This window comes from Anabrus simplex, chromosome 3 (genome assembly GCF_040414725.1).
Source record: "Anabrus simplex isolate iqAnaSimp1 chromosome 3, ASM4041472v1, whole genome shotgun sequence".
Lineage (NCBI taxonomy): Eukaryota > Metazoa > Arthropoda > Insecta > Orthoptera > Tettigoniidae > Anabrus > Anabrus simplex.
Genome location: NC_090267.1, coordinates 340316153 through 340336112, shown reverse-complemented (window position 1 = coordinate 340336112; position 19960 = coordinate 340316153). Strand labels below are relative to the sequence as shown.

Genomic DNA, 19960 nt, shown 5'->3' with positions numbered 1-19960 from the left:
CCGTGATTTCAGAATATATATATATATATAATACGAACGTATAAAATCAAGGAGGCCATGCACGTGACGGCAAAGATGACTATTTGGCGAATTAAGTATGCCTAGATCACGGAGTGAGACGGAAAGTTATAAAGGATCCATGCGGCCGTGACAAAAATAATAGAAGGTTTTTAAAATTGTTACAAAAGAAGAAGTAGGTGAACAATGAAAAAAAACGGTTACGCAAAACTACGTAAATTTATCCACGAGAAAAAATAATCCTCAGTAAAGAAGAAGGGAGATATTGCTGTTATTACGGGCTGAAGAACCTGCACAGCGAAGAAATATTTGAATTACACCTATATCTGAATAAATATCGTGACGGAAAATCAGAGCAAGTTGAAAAATATCCGGACAGTAGTCGGAGTATAGACCGAAGGCCGTTACAAATGAATCAAGTCGAGTTTAACGCATTATAGGTTGATTAGCTGGACAAAAGAAATGTTTAGAAAGCTAACTTGATCATTTTTACCTGTTAAACTGTCGCAAGGAGTTAATATAGAATTACTGTCTTAATAACCTGAATCAGAGATATAAACTAGATTCTCATTGTCAAGAGTATGGACGTGAAATTAATTGCCATTTTGGAAATGTTTCTTTCACATATGACTGACGGCTACAACATGAGAGGCTAAATCGGAGATGGAGCCGACTTTCCGACGTAGACCGCCCAGCTGTTTCTACTATCCCAGGTCCCAAAACTACAACCTGATGGTGACGTAACGGATGTTGGAGACGATCTACGCAGTCCCAAGATGACAACATCGAAGCCAAAGCCAGTCATCTAACGTCAGTGATCGCAAGCTAAGTTCCAAAGAATTACTTTATTATCTTGAAATTAATGTGCAGTAGATGTAGTATTCATATATTTGTAGTGAACATTGGTATGTTGTTTTTACGTAGTTCTTCGTGATAAAATCTAAGTCGTTGCCATCTTTGCAATGAGATTGTCCTTGTTGATTTATTATAATGGGAGTTGGTATTTCTTCCAGAGTTTACAATCAATGTCATAATATAGGAATGTTTATAATTGAACAAGGAGAGATTTAGAGTGTGAATTTCATCCATTGAGGAATTGAAGCAACGTATATAAAGAGACGTATCCCAGATTTAATATTTTTAAAGAAGGTAGTTGATTTCTGAGTAACTAATATCTGATTGCTGTTACGACGCGATGACATGTGAGTAAATATTAACTTGTTTTAGTTTATATATGTGTTTCATTTTCAGGTTAACGTGTTTAAGTGTATTATATATCAAATCTAACCCAAAAGTGTACCGTTGCAGTACATTAATGAGATGTTAAGATGATTTGCCGTCTTGTTGGAAATGATAAATGTTTACGTAGGGAAGTTACGATTTGAGTGGCATGTTGATGTGGATTTACGAATAATTATTCGCTGAGATATGTTTGTGGGAATGAATAATGATATATTATGGTAATTAATATTGATAAATGGAGAGATAGATATGCTTATGGATAATTTTGGCGGTAAATACGGCGTATTACTGGCCAATGGTGATGTTTAACATATGCGGCAAGATATTAATACGGTAATGCGAGATATATTGGGTTAGTGGTACACGAATACAATGAAATACATCGTAGATCTCGTATATGGGTTACCGTAAACTGTCTTCAGATTAAATATCCAAATAAGAAATAAAAGTAGGGAAACTTGTTGTCTTCATAGATAATATATCAACGTTGTACTGAATATTATTTGAAGTTTGGTGTCGAGAATGTATGTAATTCATAGAACAATTTCATAATTTAAATCTCTACCGCAATTAAATAAAACAGGTTACCAAATGCATTCCTAGGGAATTTTTGATATCTGATGAGATATTGGTAAAACCATAAATCATGTTAGGTATAATTTCTATTTGAACTACGATTATAATTATTCTTTACACGATACCTACATTTAATTTTAAGATGTTATTTGAATATTTTAACCAAATGACATGGTCAAGGTGACCAATATTTCTCATTTAATGAACTATATATATTTGAAATAGCTATTTTGAGCTGATATATATTTGGAACTTACTTGCGATTGCTAACGTTATAACATCGGAAGATACGCGTGCTATTGACAGGATATCAATTTGATAGTGATGAAAATAAGCATTTTTTTAAAAGAAAAGAAACAAGAACTGATGGACTCAGATTATGCATATTTATTATGAAGATTACTTAGGCTTAGGGACTTAGATTTATTTTTAACCCAAAAATGTTATACTACGTTTTCAATAGAAAGAATATGTACTTTCGATTTATGTAATTAAGAGAATTAATCCTTTATTTTTGTGCAAGAAGAATAGTTGAATCAGATCGAAGATAGATTAAATTTAATTTATTTCTTTTTTAGAGAGGAGGAAGATAATTGATGTTGATAAATATTATCAGATTTTCTTTTATGATTCTAGAATCATGAAATAAATTATAGATTATCCAATTTAGATGTTATTATTTTAGGAGATAGGCTAATATCATTAGGATATAAATGATTTTGAATTAATTCATTTAAAAAAATATTTTATTTATATTCTTTTCTTTTCTTCGAATGATTGGACTTGGAAAACTTAATATTGATTCTGGAGGATGAATGGTATCGATGGTAATTTATTGAAAAGGAAATGTGGTGTCTCAGTTGATCTCACGTAAAAATAGTACGGTTCACAGATGCAATTTAATTATCCCTGAGAGGTGTCGCGTGGCAATTTAAGGAATATCATATCAATAAATGTGATAGGAAAAATGAAGATTACGATATCGCTTAAATTTTATGATGCGGTAACTGTTTATACAATGAATATTAGAAGCAAGCATAGCTACCGACACTTAGCATCATTTTTATTATATGCATTGATCCATTTAATGATCTGTAGAAGTGATGGATGGTTGAGGGGAAAATAGCCGGAGCAATTGATAGGTCGCCCAATATGGTGCAAGAAAGAAACCCCCTCAGGATGGTGCAGTACAGAAATGGAATCCATCAAAAGAGATCCAACAGGGAAGTCTACAGCAAAATAGAGAAAATTACCGACACAATCAGGAAAAGAAGGGCACGATTTTACGGTCATCTGAAAAGAATGGACGGAAGAAAGTTAACTCAAGAAATCTTTAATTTTTTTATTCAAACCCCAAAACGACAATTCCCTGATTTAGAAATACCAAAGACGACCTGCAAATGCTACATATCTTAGCTGAAGACGCCCTTAACAGAGATCTCTTCCGCAAGAAAATATTGACGAACGGGCTAAACCGAGACGAGCAACCGAAGAGAAGACACGGTGCCCCTTGGACAGAGGAGCGTAAGCAGGCCCACTCACAAAGAATGAGGGAAATTTGGGCTCTAAAGAAGGCCAAGTTCAGTGTCAAATGCAACAAGACTTAACGTGGTCCTTGGTGGCCCCAGCGAATTATATATAATAATAATAATAATAATAATAATAATAATAATAATAATAATAGCAATAATAATAATAATAATAACAATAACAATTTTACGTCCCACTAGTTACTTAAACGGTTTTCCAAGACGCTGAGATGCCGGAATTCAGTCCCGCAGGAGTTCTTTCCTCTTACAGATATGGAGCTGACGTATTTCAACACCTTCAAATACCACTGAACTGAGCCAGGATCTAACCTGCCAAGCTGGGGTCAGAAGGCCAGTGCCTCAGTCATTTGGGTCACTCATCCCGGCCCATCCTACATTTGCTGGTGGTTCAACTTCAACGTCTCACGTACTAAGAATTCTATTTTTTAGAAATTTAGCCACGCATTCAACGACACTTCTGTCTAATCCAATTATTCCATTGTTGCGTTGGCACAGGTTGACCTACAATGCCATGTAGCAAAAGCACCCTTCGTGTCAGTTTTTCCTGCCAAAGCACTTTTATTTGCACGGGAATTCAACAGTGCTACGTTGTATTCGTTTGGGCGTTATGATATACACGAATATTGCTTCAACTTTTTCCTACATTCAATGGACACGTGTCTCCGGCAAAACAAACGATACTGAGACTGTTGCTCGTCTGCTATTTTCCCCCAACAACGAAGAATAAAAAAATGAAAATCCATGTTTCCAGTCATTCGACCGGGTCAGGAATGGAATGTATGAAGCCCCCATCTAGCGGCGAGGATAGGAATTGTGCTGGCTGCCGAAGCCTGTCGCACTCATCTGGGGCAATGATTAATGAATGACAGATGAAATGAATGATATTGGAGCGTATTGCTGGAATGAAAGACGACAGGGAAACCGGAGTACCCGGAGAAAAACCTGTCCCGCCTTCGCTTTGTCCAGCACAAATGTCACATGGCGGGACCGGGATTTGAACCACGGTTTCCAGCGGTGAGAGGCCGACGCGCTGCCGTCTGAGCCACGGAGGGTCTTTGAATGTACACTGACTGACAGAGCAAATGCAACACCAAGAAGGAGTGGTTCGAAAGGGATGAAAGTTGGGGAAAAAACAGAGACGGCACGGACGAATGTTTATTTCAAACCGATATGCAGGTTACACAATGCGCACGGCATCGACTCAGTAGGATGTAGGACCACCGCGAGCGGCGATGCACGCAGAAACACGTCGAGGTACAGAGTCAATAAGAGTGCGGATGGTGTCCTGAGGGATGGTTCTCCATACTCTGTCAACCATTTGTCACAGTTGGTCGTCCGTACGAGGCTGGGGCAGAGTTTGCAAACGGCGTCCAATGAGATCCCACACGTGTTCGATTGGTGAGAGATCCGGAGAGTACGCTGGCCACGGAAGCATCTGTACACCTCGTAGAGCCTGTTGGGAGATGCGAGCAATGTGTGGGCGGGCATTATCCTGCTTAAACAGAGCATTGGGCAGCCCCTGAAGGTACGGGAGTGCCACCGGCCGCAGCACATGCTGCACGTAGCGGTGGGCATTTAACGTGCCTTGAATACGCACTAGAGGTGACGTGGAATCATACGCAATAGCGCCCCAAACCATGATGCCGCGTTGTCTAGGTTGTCTAGCGGTAGGGCGCTCCACAGTTACTGCCGGATTTGACCTTTCTCCACGCCGACGCCACACTCGTCTGCGGTGACTATCACTGACAGAACAGAAGCGTGACTCATCGGAGAACACGACGTTCCGCCATTCCCTCATCCAAGTCGCTTTAGCCCGGCACCATGCCAGGCGTGCACGTCTATGCTGTGGAGTCAATGGTAGTCTTCTGAGAAGAGCGGACGCCGGGAGTGCAGGCCTCCTTCAACCAATCGACGGGAAATTGTTCTGGTCGATATTGGAACAGCCAGGGTGTCTTGCACATGCTGAAGAATGGCGGTTGACGTGGCGTGCGGGGCTGCCACCGCTTGGCGGCGGATGCGCCGATCCTCGCGATCCTCGCGTGCTGACGTCACTCGGGCTGCGCCTGGACCCCTCGCACGTGCCACATGTCCCTGCGCCAACCATCTTCGCCACAGGCGCTGCACCGTGGACACATCCCTATGGGTATCGGCTGCGATTTGACGAAGCGACCAACCTGCCCTTCTCAGCCCGATCACCATACCCCTCGTAAAGTCGTCTGTCTGCTGGAAATGCCTCCGTTGACGGCGGCCTGGCATTCTTAGCTATACACGTGTCCTGTGGCACACGACAACACGTTCTACAATGACTGTCGGCTGAGAAATCACGGTACGAAGTGGGCCATTCGCCAACGCCGTGTCCCATTTATCGTTCGCTACGTGCGCAGCACAGCGGCGCATTTCACATCATGAGCATACCTCAGTGACGTCAGTCTACCCTGCAATTGGCATAAAGTTCTGACCACTCCTTCTTGGTTTTGCATTTGCTCTGTCAGTCAGTGTATAATAAAATAAAAATGAATATCTTGAAAAGTAATATAAATAATCATAGGCGGTTTAGTTCTAAAAGTAGAGAAACTCAAAAAAAATTTACATACCTAACATACCTCAATATGCGCACCATTAGTGGTGCGAGAGACGCCGTATCTGTGTTGCACTTCTCCCCACGTCGGCGGGCTTGGTGTTGTGGCCCGATATCGAAAGCGATCTGCCAGTTTCCCGAAATTCTGTGTTATTTCCTGATTGATATGTGCGTGGGGAACATCGTCACCTAGTCACAGTTGATACTGCAGCGGAAAACGACGTTGTACAAGTCTAACAGCTAGCTGGGCGCGCCCCCTCGTGTGTGCTTCTACAATTGTAGGGGGCTAACCTTGGTTACCCTCTTCAATTGAAGATCCTCTTCGCGGTGAGGGGGACTAGTAGCTCCTTTCTTGCGATGCCGAATGGAGCCCTATTGGGTAACCGTTCGGCATACAAGGAGGAGGAAGCTAAAGCACCGTCCAACCCTAAGGTGTAACGCGACCCGTGCCGATGGGGTGCATGGCACATGGGAGATGTGTCTTGAACGGAGCCTTCGAGATACTTGGCGCCCTCTCGAAGTAAGTAGCCTTACCCAGGTATGCGGGGCTCTGCCTGGGCGGACATATATTTCCCTAGCTACTCGTGGGACCTACATGAGTTCCGTAGCCACCCATAAACCGGAGAGCTCTTCTGGGGCCTCCGAGAGAAATACCAGCACAACAACCGAAGGGGACTCTTCGGAGATACCCTCGGACAGTTCGACTTCAACAGTTAGAGGGCTCACTCAAGAGGTGGGCAATCTGCAGGTGAAGAAGAAGAAGAAACAGCGCTCTGGCGCTGAAAAGAGGAGATACAAGAAGGCCTTAAAGGCCCGGGAGCAGGCCAAAGAAGGCCTAACTCCTGGGGCTGAGGGGACTTCTACTACCACAGCGACAACAGTGGAGGGATCCAATGGGCACAAGAGGCGGGACCCTGAAAAGGGCTCTGCTTCTAGGGCACAGAGGACCCCACCCACTAAGATGCCAGCGGGGAAACGACTTCTGTCGGGGGCAACCCCAGAAGAAGATTCGCAGACCCGCAAGAGACCCAAAGTGGAGTACGCCAGGATAGCTAAAGCTGGGATCAGGATGGCCACAGTACCTGTGGGATATCCTGACCAGCAGCTATCCGAGAAACAGGTGGAAGCTGTGTAAGAGGCTATCACCAATCTGATAGACGAGCTTCCGGAGCAGGGGCCCATTAAGCCTCAGTTCCTGGACTACTATCTGTCAAGGGGTGCGGCCGTCATCATAGCGGAGAACAATGAAACTGTAGCATGGCTTTCTAGCCTTGTTACAGGTATACAACCGTGGGAAGGAGCCAGGCTCACAATTGTGGGCATGGACAAACTCCTTTCCTACAAGAGAGTCATGGTCTGGATACCAGGACAACCAAAGGACAATAACGTCCTTTTGGGAAGAATGGCACGCCAGAACCATGGCTTAAATCCCGCCAGCTGGAGGGTCTACGACCGCAAGAAGGAGAAGAGAGGCGTCCGTCTTGTGGTCAGCATGGACTCCAGGGATGTGGAGAAAGTGGTGGTGAAGAAGATCTTCTGCGGGGTGCATGTGGCTACCTTCACATTAGTGGAGGGCAAGCGTGACAAGCAGAGGACCAACCCCACCACAGATAAAACCGAGACCAGCAGGGGCGAAGAGCTGGAGCCCGGACAGGAACCGGGGCCAGCCAAGCCCCAGGATCCATCGCGGGAGACGGAGCTGCAAGTTCCGGAGACCGCATAAGGTAAAGTATTCTATGAAAGTAAAGAATGATTACTTTCATACAAGGAAATATACAACATTGTATAGCGGCCTCTAGGGTACTTAATAGAAGTATCCAGAAAGGCGGGTTTTCGGTCGCCCTGATACAAGAACCCTGGCTTAGACAGGGACATATCATGGGACTAATTGTGCAGGTTTCACTCTATTCAGTGGAATAGCAGAGGAGAAGCCTAGAGCATGTATACTAGTTAAGGATCATAACGCTTGGGCTATACCGGGTTTCATTACTAGAGACCTAGTAGCAGTCCTAATGAGATATGAAGAGGGCGGACAGCCAAGAGACTTGGTTGTCTGTTCTGCATATTTCCCAGGAGACTCTGAATCTCCACCCCCGCCGGAGGAGTTCAAGAGACTGGTGATATACTGTAGGAAACAAGGATTAAACCTCGTAGTAGGATGTGATGCCAATGCTCATCATAGCATTTGGGGGAAGTAAAAATACAAACCGAAGGGGAGAGCCCGTCATAGAATTTCTATGTACAACTGATCTTGAGATCATGAATATTGGTGATACCCCTACCTTCATTAATAATAGGAGCGAAGGGATCATAGATCTTACCCTGGGTTCCATGGGAATCATACAGGAATTTAAAGACTGGAAGGTCTCTTTGGAGCCTTCCTTGTCAGATCATAGACACATTGTGTTTTATATAGAGGGCTCCATCGAGATCCCGTCTTACAGAAACCCTAGACGAACCGATTGGATATCTTTTAGGGAGGACGTGAGGAGGGGACTGGAGGGAGGACCCTCAAATATAATTAAAAACAAAGAGGAGCTGGAGCTCAGTGTCAGTTTTCTCACACGGACACTGGTTACCTCTTATGAATTAAACTGCCCTATTGTTAAGGCAAAAAGAGTAACAGGAAGCTTCAAGTGGAATAGTTATCTTGAACACCTCAGGAGAAATACACGAAGGCTCTGGAATAAATACAGGGAACTTCAGGATCAAGAAAGCCTAGATTCTTACAAAGAATCACAAAGAAGGTACAAGTCAGAAGTCAAGAAGGCTTCTAGGAAATCTTGGAGACAATTTTGTGACTCCATTGAAAGTCAACATGAAGCGGCAAGGCTTCATAAAATTTTAACCTTGGATAGAAGGGCAAGGCTGGGCTCACTGGAGACTCCTTCTGGTGGATACACATCCACAGAGGGGGAGACTCTGAGCTTACTGCTTGATGCCCACTTTCCAGGTTCGGTAATCACGAATAGTGAGGTAGAATCGAGCGGATCCTTCAGACCCGATAAAAGTGGCTGGAGGGAAGCCGCAGAGATTGTTACCCCAAGAAGGGTTAAGTGGGCATTAGAATCCTTTGCCCCTTACAAAAGCCCAGGTGTGGATGGGATCTTCCCGGCGCTTCTTCAGGAGGCGGGGGGGGGCCTTATACCATACCTGGTCAGAATCTTTAGAGTCTGTCTCACTATGGGGTACGTGTACTCCTTGTGGCGTCAGGCGAAGGTGGTATTTATACCTAAACCCGGAAGGTCTTCATATACTAGACCTAAGGATTATAGACCCATTAGTCTAACGTCTTTTCTACTTAAGACCTTGGAAAGACTGGTGGATAGACATATCAGGGAGAAAGTATTAAGAGACTTTCCCCTGCATTCTCATCAGCATGCATATCAACCAGGGAAGTCGGTTGAGACGGCACTACACCAGCTGGTTTCTAGGCTGGAGAGTGCCTTGGATCAGCAACAACTTGCTATGGTTGTATTCCTAGATATAGAAGGGGCCTTTAACTATACATCTTTGGGCTCCATAGAACGTAGTCTAGAGAGAAGAGGAGTGAGCAGTATGCTCATAAAATGGATTATGGCCTCACTGCAGGGCCGTCAAGTTCTGTTTACTCTCAACGCTGTAATGTTGAGAGCTAATATAGACAGGGGGTGTCCACAGGGAGGAGTATTATCACCAACATTATGGTGTCTGGTAGTGGACGAACTACTTACCAGGTTAAATGTTGGAGGAATATACGCCCAAGGCTATGCAGACGACATAAGCCTGATGGCGGTAGGAAATTTCCCCAGTACGGTTTCCGAACTCGTACAGAGCTCTCTACGTAGGGTGGAAAGATGGTGTCACGAGACAGACTTGTCGGTTAATCCCGATAAGACGGAGCTCGTGGTATTTACCAGGAAGAGGAGGCTAGACGGACTGTCAGAGCCTTTCCTATTCGGAAAAAAATTAGTTAAGACAACCTCGGTTAAGTACCTAGGGGTAATCCTTGAGGCAAGACTGAGTTGGAAGAAACATATAGATCATAAGGTGGATAAGGCTCGCAAGATTATGTGGGCCTGTCGCAGGGCCGTCGGGAAGACTTGGGGCCTAAGACCTAGGGTGGTCCAGTGGCTCTATATCTCCATTGTACGGCCCACGATCACCTATGCATCTATAGTCTGGTGGCCAGGCTCAGAGAATAAAACTGTGAGCACCAAGTTAAACAGTGTCCAAAGACTTGCGTGTCTAGGAATAACAGGGGCACTGGATACTACACCATTATGTGCAATGGAGGCCATCCTAGGTTTCCCCCCCTTACATTTATATGTTAAGGTAATAGCGGGAATGAGTGCCTATCGCCTTTGGTCACTCGGAGGATGGTCCTTCAAAAACCCGAATAGAGGTCATGCCTCTATTCTTACAAGGCTTCACCAGACTTGCCCTATGACAATGATGATCGGGGATCTGATGAAGCCTAGCTTTAATTTGAATTATAAATTCACAGTGGTGATACCCACAAGGGAGGAGTGGGCCACGGACGCTGGGGCCCGTCTTAAGTCTGGGGGCTGTACATGGTACACAGATGGCTCGCGGACGGAGGCGGGCACAGGCGCCGGGGCCTGGGGGCCTAAGACAAGGCTCTCCCTTCCTATGGGTAAATATGCTACTGTTTTCCAGGCTGAAGTATACGCAATACTAGCCTGTGCTTTAAATATATGGAAAATGCCTGGACACAGAAGACACATCACTATATGTAGTGATAGCCAGGCAGCGTTAAAAGCACTATGTGCAGTTAAAACAACATCAAAACTGGTATTGGAATGCCAAAGGATGTTAGATCAGCTGTGTGAGCTGAGCTCAGTTACCTTATTATGGGTTCCTGGGCACACAGGAATCAGTGGAAATGAAGAAGCTGACAAACTAGCGAAACAGGGCTCAATGGGTTCCTTTACAGGACCAGAGCCCTTCCTGGGAGTGTCACTCCGAAGTGTGAGACTGGCAATATCCCAATGGATAAACCAGTCTCACTTAGATATTTGGAAGAGGTTAACCATAGCAAGACAGGCACGTGAACTTATCAAAGGGCCTAGTCAAATCTATAAAAAGGTCCTAACGAATTTGAATAGGACCAGAATGAGAATGGTAGTTGGACTGTTAACAGGCCACAATACCTTACAGAGACACCTACACATCATGAAAATCACCCAGGATCCGATGTGTAGAAGATGCGGTAAGGAGGAGGAGACCTCCGCGCATGTGTTATGTCAGTGCGAGGCTTTTGCAAGCACTAGACATCGATACCTGGGCTCACACTTCGTGAGCCTGGAGGACATCAGGAATGCCAAAATCCGGACACTGGTATCCATTATATGAGCACTAGGGCTGGACTAGGCAAACCCGTTCAAGGGGCACAAAGGGTCTTCATAGACCTACGTGTGGAGCTCTGCGAAAACAGGGCTCACCCATTTCTTATCTATCTATCTATCTATCTATCTAGCTGGGCGCGTGCTGTGCTGCTTAACCTTCAAAGAAGTGAGGCAGGTGGAGCACTTTATTTTTCAGGCCGGCTCTATGTTGGCATGCTTACTTAATTGAAAATGTAAACGTCAAATGCAGTTTTTACATTTAAATGCGGCATTCGAGCAGCTGGAGCCTCCGTGGCTCAGACGGCAGCGCGTCGGCCTCTCACCGCTGGATACCGTGGTTCAAATCCCGGTCACTCCATGTGAGATTTGTGCTGGACAAAGCGTAGGCGAGACAGGTTTTTCTCCGGGTACTCCGGTTTTCTCTGTCATCTTTCATTCCAGCAACACTCTCCATTCTCATTTCATAGCATCTATCAGCCATTAATAAATTACTTTGGGAGTGGCGACCCCATCGTACTAATAGCTTCATTCGTTCCATCCCTGACCCGGTCAATGACTGGAAAACAGGTTGTAGGTTTTCATTTTCATTCGAGCAGCTATCTGCAATGCAACAAAACACATGGAGAGACGTGGAATTCAGATTCGACGTCTGTCACGCCATTAATGGTGCTCACATCGAGGTGTATTAGATATGTAACAAACAAAAAGAAGTTTATCTACTTGTAGAACCAAACCGCACATGATTACCTCTATTACTTCTCAAGATATTAATTTTTATTTTATTATACTGTACATTCAACCCGGACATCCTGTATGATACTTGATATCTAGGGCATGAAAGAACAGCCTTCTTATAAAATTACAACTTCGTACGCAAGCGGCTTAGGAGGAATGGTTAATTTTGCTTCCGGAACTAAACCCATTTAACGTCTTACGGGTGGAATATTTTAAAATATTTCCTCTTTCACACCTAGGATTTAAAATATATACCGGGAGATAGTGGGTTCGAGCCCCACTATCGGCAGCCCTGAAGATGGTCTTCCGTGGTCTCCTATTTTCACACCAGGCAAATGCTGGGGCTGTACCTTAATTAAGGCCACGGCCGCTTCCTTCCCACTCCTAACCCTTTCCTGTCTCATCGTCGCCATAAGACCTATCTGTGACGGTGTGACGTAGAACAAATTGTAATATAGACTATATACCTCAGTTTGGAGTTTGTCTTCACACGTTAACCCCCATTTAACTCCGTGGGGCTTTATCTTTTCGAATATTTTATTGTTTAAATCCTAGGATATCATTTGAAATTTAAACTTCTTAAGTCAAACGGTTTCAGAGAAATTAATATTTATGTCATCAGCCTCATCTCCCAGTCAAAATATCTTTGGGGTGTATTTATTGCTTAAGATCATTTCCTATTAAAATCTAAGGAGAATTTTGTGTGTATAGAGGACAGTATCAATTACAGAAGGAAAGGTGTTGCAAACCAAGTGATGAGCCCATTGCTACACTGGGCGAAACGCTGGTAATTTCACGATTGGAAAGGCCTAAAGAGTTTACATGTTTTTAATACTTGCAATCAATAAAATTAAAATATGGTTTCCTTCTAGGAACTTAATTTTTATTATAAAGGCCGAAGGCAGCCATTTATACATGTGGTGGCACATGCTTCCCCTAGTGCACCGTCACTGCACTGTCCTACATAGGAGGCATGGAGTGGTGCTCTCTAGCCTCTTTTTTTTTTTTTTTTTTTGCTAGGGGCTTTACGTCGCACCGACACAGATAGGTCTTATGGCGACGATGGGGTGGGAAAGGCCTAGGAGGTGGAAGGAAGCGGCCGTGGCCTTAATTAAGGTACAGCCCCAGCATTTGCCTGGTGTGAAAATGGGAAACCACGGAAAACCATCTTCAGGGCTGCCGATAGTGGGATTCGAACCTACTATCTCCCGGATGCAAGCTCACAGCCGCGCGCCTCTACGCGCACGGCCAACTCGCCCGGTCTCTAGCCTCTCTCCGAACTTCTATTTTGAACAGAAGCTGCTCATCGTCTCTTTTTGACCGGCCGGGTGGCTCAGTGTCGCTTACTCCAAGCTCCCTGCCGGACTCAACAAAGCAAGCAGCCGACTCCACGACTGGAAGTCAGTTTCCCCATCATGCGTTCCTACCTTTCCGCCATGACTACCACTACCACCACCACAACAACAACGACATCTGCCTTCAACCTTCCATACGTTCCCTTCACCACTCTCCCATCCTTCACCAGTTTTGACATCATCAATTCCTATGCCACCAACCCCTGAACAACCCAGTCTACTATACATTCCACCCCGCTACCTTCAACAACAGCATACCGATGACACAACACTGGTTACAACCTCAACTCCCACAGCAGAAGCCGCACCACAAATGTCACCTTACATGCAATCACCACAGCCAACACAATCTCGCCACGCCATGTTCAGTTGTGTCATCCGCGGCGTTGATCCCAACATCTCCGACGAAAGCACTCCACGAACTCCGAGCAGAAGGCATACCAGTACGGCGAGCATTCAGGATTATGAACACCTCTGGTCCACCTTACCTAGTCCGCCTTCATCTCCCAACTGAAGAAGACGTCCACCGCCTCATCACCAGCGGAGCATGCATCTATCGGCATTTGCACAGAGTGAAACCCTACACGCTCCCCTCCCCAACCATCTACCGGACATCCCACCTCCCACACAAGTCGTCGAACCCAGCCAGCCCTTCATCTGTATCAATCTCATCATAACGTATGTCCAACCCTTCCCCCAACTCGTTCCTTTTTTCCACCACCAACGACAGATACCCTCATAAGATTCCTTACAACTTCTCTCTGTAATATAGCAGCAACAATCCAAATCCTCACCCTTCACTTCGACCTTAACTTCATTCTCCCTGGAACCCCCGTCTGAACCTACACTCCTTTCACACATTCTCCATAATTCACATCTCCCTAGCCAAGAGGCCCCCACCATTCCTCCTCCACCAACTATTGCCTTCTATTTTACCATATCCTTTATCTAGCACATCCACCGATCTCAACCTCTTCTCCTGGCTAGAGAGAGGGTGTTACCTCTACGTGGCCCGCCCCGCCCCCTTAGGGCGGGGAATGAAAATGCCTTCGTCGTCGTTGTACACTCTAGCCGCCAGCGTCTTGGAAAAGGTATAGCAATCCAACTGATGAGTCCACCGCTACAGTGGGGCGAAACACTGCTAATTTCATGATTGGAAATACCGAAAGAGATTAAGTATTTGTAATAATACACTGTGGATCTTAAAGAAAGTCTGAGTACCAATATTTTGTCTTGAATGGGATTGACTACCGTGCTAGAAATTCTACTCACACGGGTTTTCCATATTGTAACATTCGTAAATACCAACCTAGTGTTGCGCTGTTCGACTCTCTGACCATGAGCACAGTAAATGAGCGCCTAACTAATTACTAAACCAATCATTCTTAATTATTCTTGCGTAGAATGTACAGGAATGCACAGAAACTTATGTAATAGTAACTACAGTATCATTTTCGAAATAAAATTAAATGCAATGAGTACAATAACGCTACAGTAAATAACATTTGTGAATAAGATTCAATTCTTTCTGAAACTGAAAATGCTTAAAACCTACACGACGCTGTGGAGCTCTATAAAATGTGAGAACATGTGAGAACAGAACATTTATTGGAATTTTATTTTACATTTCATTGGAAACAGCGACAATTTCGTGCAGTGATTGCATTCGATAACCCGTTTCCTCCCTCTGGTACTGAAGCAGATTCCATTATATGTCCGTGCTTGCGTTTTCTAACAAATTTATAACATAGCAGAGACTGTATTGGCATACAAGTGGCTACATCTCCACTGTCGCTATTCCCTTGAGGGTCGTTATTTTCATGTCGGGTTGGCAGCTCTGTGAACCCGTGCTGAAATATAGAAAACTCCGCAGGCCACAACAAAGAGATTTACGGAAGCGATTTACTTTTAGTCCTGAATTACCTGGAACAAACTTTTAGGTACCGTATAGAAAATTAAAATAATATTGCAATACCTGCTATGAATTTTTTTAAAAAGAAGCCAGCGAATAGAAACTAATAGATGATAGAAAACATAACTACTATTGATACAATAGTCCCTCTTATATACCTCACTCTCTGGACCAGGATACGAGCGATACACAAAAATAGCAGGTAATCAGAGGAACATATAAAAATCTTTATCATAACAGAGAAAAGTGTGTTAAATAGTTTTACGGTAACTAAAAACAAAATTTCACATAAATCTGTGTCTGTAATAGGGAAAGACAGAGATGATTTATTGTTAAAACAACAACTTCCTCAATTTATACTTTGCTACTCTGAAAAAAGTGCACTAATACAATATATATATGAAAGGAATTTCAAAATCGGTCCGGTAGTTTCTGAGATTATACGTTACATACACACAAACTCACAGTCCCCCTTTATGTTAGTATAGATTTGAATGAAGTTGGAAGTTTATCGAACATCTCCCTAAGCAAACTATTCCAATTTCTAATTCCTCCCCATACAAACGAATATTTGTCCCAATTTGTCCTCTTGAATTCCAAGTTTATCTTCATATTATGATATTTCCTATTTTCTGCCCGGCTCCATGGTTAAATGGATAGCGTGCTGGCCTTGAGTCACAGGGGTTCCGGGTTCGATTCCCGGCAGGGTCGGGAATTTTAACCATCATTGGTTAATTTCGTTGGCGTGGGGGCTGGCTGTATGTGCTGTCTTCATCATCATTTTATCCTCATCACGACGCGCAGGTCGTCTATGGGCGTCAAATCAAAAGACCTGCACCTGGCAAGCCGAACATGTCCTCGGACATTCCCGGCACTAAAAGCCATACGCCACTTCATTTTCGTATTTTATAAAACTCCACTCAAGCTTATTCGTTTATCTCTGCGACTGTGGCGAGCAGTTAGAGTGTTCAACATGCTGCATTTCAATGCTCACTTCGAGCTTTCCAGGCCACTTTGACAGATCTTCATCTCCCATCTAATGAAGCCGCCCAGTGGATTTGCCAATCTGGATTTGAATGTGTAACCAATATTCCAATAACTAACTAACTAACTAACTAAATAAATAAATAAATAAATAAATAAATAAACTGTGCTATATTACCTGTAACGGGATATTTAATATTTTGAATTTATATGTGAGTACTAATGTGATTGCTCGTTACACTCCTTGTAAGTAACTTTTTACTCATATTTTCACGTGTTCCTTTTATTTCCTCTTTACACCTATTTTTCTTCATTCGTTACCATAGGCCTATAACTTCCTGTTCTGATATGATTCCTTGAATAGTATTCTTTCTTTCTTTCTTTCTTTCTTTCTTTCTTTCTTTCTTTCTTTCTTTCTTAATCTGTTTACCCTCCAGGGTTGGTTTTCCCTCGGAATCAGCGAGTGATCCCACCTGTACCATCTCAAGGGCAGTTTCCTGGAGCGTGAGACTTTGGGTCGGGAGATACAACTGAGGAGGAGGACAAGTACTGTGCCTGTCCGGGGCTTCAGTGCACAATAATAATAATAATAATAATAATAATAATAATAATAATAATAATAATAATAATTCGTGAGTGCATCGGCCGAATGGAAAATACGTGATGAGATCTTCGACGAACGGCCCTAGAATCGAATTCTCATCATCCCTACTTCAGAATAACCACGGCTATAATTTTAGAGCATACAGGTCTGCGGTGCGTTCGGACTAATGGGCATTAAATAAATCCACATGTGCTTTTGGTAATCATAAATGAACAAGAAATATCGGAATCTTTACTAAAAAAGCCAAAATTAAAACCAAGTAAAACATAACATTAAACAAACTTACATTTCTCAACAAGCTTAAATCCAAATTACCATAAATTCTATACACATTAAATAATCCTACTAATAAAGGTAAGGAAGCTAATAAAGTATAAAACAATAAATATACTCCAGCTTGTAGCTGTTCAGGTTGATACCCTCAGCCTAAAATCAAGAACAATGTAGGAATTAATCTACTTTCAAAAAATAAATAAAAAGAAAATATACTTATTCTTCTAAAAGTACAGTACAATATCAATAATAAAAACAAAACATCAATTTGAAATAATTGATTATAAAATTTAACTCGATAAACCGCCTCTCTAGCCGTAATCATCAATGCACAAATTCAAAATCTTAATAAAATTAGTCCATAAGATAAAATATCTCCTCCAAAACAATAACTTAAATTACCAAAATCGCCCGATAGGATGCAACCCATAAAAAATATAAAAGTTATAAAATCTCAATATATAAGAGGAATACAACGTCACTACTAAATCAGAAGAATTATGTTTTAAGGTTTTATGAATATCAAATTTATTATCAACTGAGAAAGAACATCTACAACTAAAAGAAAATGTGCCGTAAATCATCTGAATTACAAAAATAAAAAAGGCGGGATTTACATTAATGAAATTATTATTTAATTGTCTTGTGGAATTAGTATTCCACACCAATAATACCGATATTTAAAGGGCTTTCACTTGTTACAACCTCTATTATTCACAACATTGTTAGGCATTTATTAATTAATTAATCAATTAATTATACATAATAATCGGCACTATAATGATCATCCTTTTGGATATCATTCCAGCTTTCTATTCATGAACTGGAGTTTTGAAATATTATAATTTCTTGTGATCATATCATTACGCGATCAAGGATTAAGACAGTATGTTAATTATGACAAGCACATTCCAAGATATCTGAAAGTCATATTCAGCCCTAATAACTAACTTCATTATTATTTACAAAGGTGTAACTAATCGCATAGGCATATTTCGCCGGGATTTAAAAAAATAATACCATTTAATCAATTAACATAAAATAATACTGGGCTTATGGATGACGCGTGGACAATAACACGACATTTTACATGTAATAATACACTCAACTACTACCAAACATATAATATGACCCTTTATCATATATACAAGATTATATGGAGGGAATGGTCCTTCCATTACCAAAAATAATAGCAATGATACACGTTGCCCTAGATGGGGGTCGAACTCATGGTCTTCTCACTGCAGGATGCATGTTTTGAATTTCTAGATCGGATGGAATGAACAAAATAAAATTGGGAGGAAGTCTATTGTTCCTAATATATTAATTCAATTGCGGTGACAATTAACTACTCTATGCGTAAATGTCCGTCGGATATTGTCAGAAAGTGAATGGTCACTCAACGCTCCACAGTCAAGGCTTGTAACGTGCCCACAGCTTCATTCAGCCCTTGTGTCCAGCTGGTACTTTCTCTAGCGTAACGGTACCTTCGTCCGCCCCTCCTTTATACAGTCAGGGGGAAGATATTTCTCTTCAATAAGCTGCCTTGATAGAAAATTCGGGCCAACACGGTTCCTTCAAGCTCGACGCTAACATATTAATTCTCACGTGGTTCTATTCAACCTAATCCCATTATAACTAGCGTGGTACGATTCTTCACGCTTTGCATAGATTATCTCTGGCACATATTTATATCGCCTTGACTATCAGTCGACAAATATTCACCGACCATCACTTCCGGCTCAATACCACAAACACTCGCATATATTTACATAAGGGGTATTAATTCATGACATTCAAAAAATTTACATATTAAATTCACGATCTAGAAATTATACTCGCATCTAAAAACATCATTTTAACTCCTCAAATGCTCCGTCTTATGCATGACATACAAGTCATCCTCGTATTCTTTGAAGAGGTAGAACATCTCATTTTATCATAAGATTTGGGATTACCTAGATGGATACCACTTCCATCCATCATAACACTTCTTGAAGACAAAAATAAATCATTACAGGAATCTTATAACTAACATGCATTACTTTCCAAGGGGTTTAAATTAACTGCTGGTCATCATGCCAGTAACAAACTTCCTACTACACAAGCTAAAAGTTTTAATCCCTTCGAACAGCCTGCGATCATCATTCACATTTTTAATCTACTTGACATGCTAATTCTAACTATGTACAGGAGGGAAATGACTTTCAAACATAGTAAATTTTAAAATGCACTTATCTAGGGTGATCATTTTTTTCCGAGGAAGCACACTCATAACAGCTTAAGCCATCATCTTGCTGCCTTTGATGTCGTGAGGTCCTTGATTCGTTTCCGGGGTGAGATCCATCATCTTGTAGACTTCACCGTGCATAATAATCCTGGAGGTATCCAACACAATGAGATGCTGGGTAGGTAAGTGACTCGTGTATTCTCTTCCCAGATCAGCGATCACTCGTTCCAATATGCAAAGGGGAAAACACTATGGTTATAATTGGGTCAACTTGTAATACGCACAACACTCAGGCATGCTTAAATTTATCCCGATATTGCTGAACTATCACGTATTCACTTGCACTGTAATCCAACGTTAAGGGTCACTAATTTGCTTATTTCACATCCCTTCACAATGTAAGACAACTCACATCCACGTTTGTACTTTCAGCAGACGCTGCCCAATTATAATTATTATTATTATTATTATTATTATTATTATTATTATTATTATTATTATTATTATTATTATTATTATTATGCGTGAATCGCAATTTCCTGAACAAATTCACTT

At 42.3% G+C, this 19960-nt stretch overlaps 1 protein-coding gene across 1 annotated transcript in view; it reads right to left on the bottom strand.

Annotated features, from left to right (window-relative positions):
• Positions 1 to 19960, bottom strand: part of LOC136867307 (cadherin-87A) — a 258249-nt gene that overhangs the window by 189201 nt on the left and 49088 nt on the right. The window lies entirely within an intron of this gene.